At 48.0% G+C, this 5,000-nt stretch overlaps 12 non-coding genes and 9 pseudogenes across 12 annotated transcripts; all 21 read left to right on the forward strand.

Moving 5' to 3' along the window:
• The first annotated feature begins 3 nt into the window (after positions 1-3).
• Positions 4-122, forward strand: LOC135784243 (5S ribosomal RNA; annotated as a pseudogene).
• A 117-nt stretch (positions 123-239) lies between these two features.
• LOC135784928 (5S ribosomal RNA) lies at positions 240-358 on the forward strand. Its single transcript, XR_010546242.1, has one exon. It is a non-coding gene; the product is annotated as a 5S ribosomal RNA (ribosomal RNA).
• Positions 359-483: 125 nt separating this feature from the next.
• LOC135784633 (5S ribosomal RNA) lies at positions 484-602 on the forward strand (annotated as a pseudogene).
• A 129-nt stretch (positions 603-731) lies between these two features.
• LOC135785039 (5S ribosomal RNA) lies at positions 732-850 on the forward strand. The gene has a single exon (XR_010546351.1). It is a non-coding gene; the product is annotated as a 5S ribosomal RNA (ribosomal RNA).
• A 123-nt stretch (positions 851-973) lies between these two features.
• Positions 974-1,092, forward strand: LOC135785194 (5S ribosomal RNA). The gene has a single exon (XR_010546499.1). It is a non-coding gene; the product is annotated as a 5S ribosomal RNA (ribosomal RNA).
• Positions 1,093-1,215: 123 nt separating this feature from the next.
• On the forward strand, positions 1,216-1,334 carry LOC135784201 (5S ribosomal RNA; annotated as a pseudogene).
• Positions 1,335-1,451: 117 nt separating this feature from the next.
• LOC135784934 (5S ribosomal RNA) lies at positions 1,452-1,570 on the forward strand. The gene has a single exon (XR_010546248.1). It is a non-coding gene; the product is annotated as a 5S ribosomal RNA (ribosomal RNA).
• A 121-nt stretch (positions 1,571-1,691) lies between these two features.
• LOC135785175 (5S ribosomal RNA) lies at positions 1,692-1,810 on the forward strand. The gene has a single exon (XR_010546482.1). It is a non-coding gene; the product is annotated as a 5S ribosomal RNA (ribosomal RNA).
• Positions 1,811-1,931: 121 nt separating this feature from the next.
• LOC135784000 (5S ribosomal RNA) lies at positions 1,932-2,050 on the forward strand (annotated as a pseudogene).
• A 122-nt stretch (positions 2,051-2,172) lies between these two features.
• Positions 2,173-2,291, forward strand: LOC135785191 (5S ribosomal RNA). The gene has a single exon (XR_010546497.1). It is a non-coding gene; the product is annotated as a 5S ribosomal RNA (ribosomal RNA).
• A 122-nt stretch (positions 2,292-2,413) lies between these two features.
• LOC135784244 (5S ribosomal RNA) lies at positions 2,414-2,532 on the forward strand (annotated as a pseudogene).
• A 117-nt stretch (positions 2,533-2,649) lies between these two features.
• Positions 2,650-2,768, forward strand: LOC135784929 (5S ribosomal RNA). Its single transcript, XR_010546243.1, has one exon. It is a non-coding gene; the product is annotated as a 5S ribosomal RNA (ribosomal RNA).
• Positions 2,769-2,893: 125 nt separating this feature from the next.
• Positions 2,894-3,012, forward strand: LOC135784634 (5S ribosomal RNA; annotated as a pseudogene).
• Positions 3,013-3,141: 129 nt separating this feature from the next.
• On the forward strand, positions 3,142-3,260 carry LOC135785040 (5S ribosomal RNA). The gene has a single exon (XR_010546352.1). It is a non-coding gene; the product is annotated as a 5S ribosomal RNA (ribosomal RNA).
• Positions 3,261-3,383: 123 nt separating this feature from the next.
• Positions 3,384-3,502, forward strand: LOC135784202 (5S ribosomal RNA; annotated as a pseudogene).
• A 117-nt stretch (positions 3,503-3,619) lies between these two features.
• LOC135785023 (5S ribosomal RNA) lies at positions 3,620-3,738 on the forward strand. Its single transcript, XR_010546336.1, has one exon. It is a non-coding gene; the product is annotated as a 5S ribosomal RNA (ribosomal RNA).
• A 121-nt stretch (positions 3,739-3,859) lies between these two features.
• Positions 3,860-3,978, forward strand: LOC135785176 (5S ribosomal RNA). Its single transcript, XR_010546483.1, has one exon. It is a non-coding gene; the product is annotated as a 5S ribosomal RNA (ribosomal RNA).
• A 121-nt stretch (positions 3,979-4,099) lies between these two features.
• LOC135784265 (5S ribosomal RNA) lies at positions 4,100-4,218 on the forward strand (annotated as a pseudogene).
• A 129-nt stretch (positions 4,219-4,347) lies between these two features.
• Positions 4,348-4,466, forward strand: LOC135784205 (5S ribosomal RNA). The gene has a single exon (XR_010545995.1). It is a non-coding gene; the product is annotated as a 5S ribosomal RNA (ribosomal RNA).
• Positions 4,467-4,588: 122 nt separating this feature from the next.
• LOC135784149 (5S ribosomal RNA) lies at positions 4,589-4,707 on the forward strand (annotated as a pseudogene).
• A 122-nt stretch (positions 4,708-4,829) lies between these two features.
• On the forward strand, positions 4,830-4,948 carry LOC135785230 (5S ribosomal RNA). The gene has a single exon (XR_010546533.1). It is a non-coding gene; the product is annotated as a 5S ribosomal RNA (ribosomal RNA).
• Positions 4,949-5,000: the final 52 nt, after the last annotated feature.

Raw genomic sequence — 5,000 nt, forward strand, 5'->3', positions numbered from 1 at the left:
CTTGCTAACGGCCACACCACCCTGAGCACGCTCGCTCTCGTCTGATCTCGGAAGCCAAGCAGGGTTGGGCCTGGTAAGTACTTGGATGGGAGACCGCCCTGGAATACCAGGTGCTGTAAGCTTTTAATTAATTATTTATTTATGTAATTTTTGTAAATGCTTCCTGTCTGTAAGCGTAGGCTAATGGCATGGCGTTGCCACAGTAGTCTTGAAGTGTCTCTCGAATCGAGTCAACACTCGCTTACGGCCACACCACCCTGAGCGCGCCCGCTCTCGTCTGATCTCGGAAGCCAAGCAGGGTCGGGCCTGGTTAGTACTTGTATGGGAGACCGCCTGGGAATACCAGGTGCTGTAAGCATTTAATTAATTAATTATTTATTTATGTCATTTTTTCACATGAATGCGTCCTTTCTGTAAGCGTTCACCGATGGCATGGCGTTGCCACATTTGTCTTGAAGTGTCTCTCGAATCGAGACAGCACTCGTTTACGGCCACACCAACCTGAGCACGCCCGCACTTGTCTGATCTCGGAAGCCAAGCAGGGTCGGGCCTGGTTAGTACTTGGATGGGAGATCGCCTGGGAATTCCAGGTGCTGTAAGCATTTAATTAATTAATTAATTGTTTATTTATGTCATCTTTTCCCATGAATGCATCCTTTTTGTAAGCATTCACCGATGTCATGGCGTTGCCACATTAGTCTTGAAGTGTGTCTCGAATCGAGTCAGCACTTGCTTACGGCCACACCACCCTGAGCATGCCCGCTCTCGTCTGACCTCGGAAGCCAAGCAGGGTCGGGCCTGGTTAGTACTTGGATGGGAGACCGCCTGGGAATACCAGGTGCTGTAAGCTTTTTAATAAATTATTTATTTATTGATGTAAATTTTTGTAAATGCATCCTTTCTGTAAGCGTAGGCTGATGGCATGGCGTTGCCACATTAGTCTTGAAGTGTCTCTCGAATCGAATCAGTCCTTGCTAACGGCCACACCACCCTGAGCACGCTCGCTCTCGTCTGATCTCGGAAGCCAAGCAGGGTCGGGCCTGGTTAGTACTTGGATGGGAGACCGCCTGGGAATACCAGGTGCTGTAAGCTTTTTAATAAATTATTTATTTATTGATGTAAATTTTTGTAAATGCATCCTTTCTGTAAGCGTAGGCTGATGGCATGGCGTTGCCACATTAGTCTTGAAGTGTCTCTCGAATCGAATCAGTCCTTGCTAACGGCCACACCACCCTGAGCACGCTCGCTCTCGTCTGATCTCGGAAGCCAAGCAGGGTTGGGCCTGGTAAGTACTTGGATAGGAGACCGCCTGGGAATACCAGGTGCTGTAAGCTTTTAATTAATTATTTATTTATGTAATTTTTGTAAATGCTTCCTGTCTGTAAGCGTAGGCTAATGGCATGGCGTTGCCACAGTAGTCTTGAAGTGTCTCTCGAATCGAGTCAACACTCGCTTACGGCCACACCACCCTGAGCGCGCCCGCTCTCGTCTGATCTCGGAAGCCAAGCAGGGTCGGGCCTGGTTAGTACTTGGATGGGAGACCGCCTGGGAATACCAGGTGCTGTAAGCATTTAATTAATTAATTATTCATGTCATTTTTTCCCATGAATGCGTCCTTTCTGTAAGCGTTCTCCCATGGCATGGCGTTGCCACATTAGTTTTGAAGTGTCTCTCGAATCGAGACAGCACTCGCTTACGGCCACACCACCCTGAGCACGCCCGCTCTCGTCTGATCTCGGAAGCCAAGCAGGGTCGGGCCTGGTTAGTACTTGGATGGGAGACTGCTTGGGAATACCAGGTGCTGTAAGCATTTAATTAATTATTTATTTATGTCATTTTTTCCCATGAATGCGTCCTTTCTGTAAGCGTTCACCGATGGCATGGCGTTGCCACATTTGTCTTGAAGTGTCTCTCGAATCGAGCCAGCACTCTGTTACGGCCACACCACCCTGAGCACGCCCGCTCTCGTCTGATCTCGGAAGCCAAGCAGGGTCGGGCCTGGTTAGTACTTGGATGGGAGACCGCCTGGGAATACCAGGTGCTGTAAGCATTTAATTAATTATTTATTCATTTATGTAATTTTTTGTAAATGCATCCTTTCTGTAAGCGTAGGCTGATGGCATGGCGTTGCCACATTTGTCTTGAAGTGTGTCTCGAATCGATTCAGCACTTGCTTACAGCCACACCACCCTGAGCACGCCCGCTCTCGTCTGATCTCAGAAGCCAAGCAGGGTCGGGCCGGGTTAGTACTTGGATGGGAGACCGCCTGGGAATACCAGGTGCTGTAAGCTTTTAATAAATTATTTATTTATTGATGTAAATTTTTGTAAATGCATCCTTTCTGTAAGCGTAGGCTGATGGCATGGCGTTGCCACATTAGTCTTGAAGTGTCTCTCGAATCGAATCAGTCCTTGCTAACGGCCACACCACCCTGAGCACGCTCGCTCTCGTCTGATCTCGGAAGCCAAGCAGGGTTGGGCCTGGTAAGTACTTGGATGGGAGACCGCCCTGGAATACCAGGTGCTGTAAGCTTTTAATTAATTATTTATTTATGTAATTTTTGTAAATGCTTCCTGTCTGTAAGCGTAGGCTAATGGCATGGCGTTGCCACAGTAGTCTTGAAGTGTCTCTCGAATCGAGTCAACACTCGCTTACGGCCACACCACCCTGAGCGCGCCCGCTCTCGTCTGATCTCGGAAGCCAAGCAGGGTCGGGCCTGGTTAGTACTTGTATGGGAGACCGCCTGGGAATACCAGGTGCTGTAAGCATTTAATTAATTAATTATTTATTTATGTCATTTTTTCACATGAATGCGTCCTTTCTGTAAGCGTTCACCGATGGCATGGCGTTGCCACATTTGTCTTGAAGTGTCTCTCGAATCGAGACAGCACTCGTTTACGGCCACACCAACCTGAGCACGCCCGCACTTGTCTGATCTCGGAAGCCAAGCAGGGTCGGGCCTGGTTAGTACTTGGATGGGAGATCGCCTGGGAATTCCAGGTGCTGTAAGCATTTAATTAATTAATTAATTGTTTATTTATGTCATCTTTTCCCATGAATGCATCCTTTTTGTAAGCATTCACCGATGTCATGGCGTTGCCACATTAGTCTTGAAGTGTGTCTCGAATCGAGTCAGCACTTGCTTACGGCCACACCACCCTGAGCATGCCCGCTCTCGTCTGACCTCGGAAGCCAAGCAGGGTCGGGCCTGGTTAGTACTTGGATGGGAGACCGCCTGGGAATACCAGGTGCTGTAAGCTTTTTAATAAATTATTTATTTATTGATGTAAATTTTTGTAAATGCATCCTTTCTGTAAGCGTAGGCTGATGGCATGGCGTTGCCACATTAGTCTTGAAGTGTCTCTCGAATCGAATCAGTCCTTGCTAACGGCCACACCACCCTGAGCACGCTCGCTCTCGTCTGATCTCGGAAGCCAAGCAGGGTTGGGCCTGGTAAGTACTTGGATAGGAGACCGCCTGGGAATACCAGGTGCTGTAAGCTTTTAATTAATTATTTATTTATGTAATTTTTGTAAATGCTTCCTGTCTGTAAGCGTAGGCTAATGGCATGGCGTTGCCACAGTAGTCTTGAAGTGTCTCTCGAATCGAGTCAACACTCGCTTACGGCCACACCACCCTGAGCGCGCCCGCTCTCGTCTGATCTCGGAAGCCAAGCAGGGTCGGGTCTGGTTAGTACTTGGATGGGAGACCGCCTGGGAATACCAGGTGCTGTAAGCATTTAATTAATTAATTATTCATGTCATTTTTTCCCATGAATGCGTCCTTTCTGTAAGCGTTCTCCCATGGCATGGCGTTGCCACATTAGTTTTGAAGTGTCTCTCGAATCGAGACAGCACTCGCTTACGGCCACACCACCCTGAGCACGCCCGCTCTCGTCTGATCTCGGAAGCCAAGCAGGGTCGGGCCTGGTTAGTACTTGGATGGGAGACTGCTTGGGAATACCAGGTGCTGTAAGCATTTAATTAATTATTTATTTATGTCATTTTTTCCCATGAATGCGTCCTTTCTGTAAGCGTTCACCGATGGCATGGCGTTGCCACATTTGTCTTGAAGTGTCTCTCGAATCGAGCCAGCACTCTGTTACAGCCACACCACCCTGAGCACGCCCGCTCTCGTCTGATCTCGGAAGCCAAGCAGGGTCGGACCTGGTTAGTACTTGGATGGGAGACCGCCTGGGAATACCAGGTGCTGTAAGCATTTTACTAATTAATTAATTATTTATTTATGTCATTTTTTCACATGCATGCGTCCTTTCTGTAAGCGTTCTCCCATGGCATGGCGTTGCCACATTAGTTTTGAAGTGTCTGTCGAATCGAGACAGCACTCGCTTACGGCCACACCACCCTGAGCACGCCCGCTCTCGTCTGATCTCGGAAGCCAAGCAGGGTCGGGCCTGGTTAGTACTTGGATGGGAGACCGCCTGGGAATACCAGGTGCTGTAAGCATTTAATTAATTATTTATTTATTTATGTAATTTTTTGTAAATGCATCCTTTCTGTAAGCGTAGGCTGATGGCATGGCGTTGCCACATTTGTCTTGAAGTGTGTCTCGAATCGATTCAGCACTTGCTTACAGCCACACCATCCTGAGCACGCCCGCTCTCGTCTGATCTCAGAAGCCAAACAGGGTCGGGCCGGGTTAGTACTTGGATGGGAGACCGCCTGGGAATACCAGGTGCTGTAAGCTTTTAATAAATTATTTATTTATTGATGTAAATTTTTGTAAATGCATCCTTTCTGTAAGCGTAGACTGATGGCATGGCGTTGCCACATTAGTCTTGAAGTGTCTCTCGAATCGAATCAGTCCTTGCTAACGGCCACACCACCCTGAGCACGCTCGCTCTCGTCTGATCTCGGAAGCCAAGCAGGGTTGGGCCTGGTAAGTACTTGGATGGGAGACCGCCTGGGAATACCAGGTGCTGTAAGCTTTTAATTAATTATTTATTTATGTAATTTTTGTAAATGCTTCCTGTCTGTAAG

This window comes from Paramisgurnus dabryanus, chromosome 2, assembly GCF_030506205.2.
Source record: "Paramisgurnus dabryanus chromosome 2, PD_genome_1.1, whole genome shotgun sequence".
NCBI lineage: Eukaryota > Metazoa > Chordata > Actinopteri > Cypriniformes > Cobitidae > Paramisgurnus > Paramisgurnus dabryanus.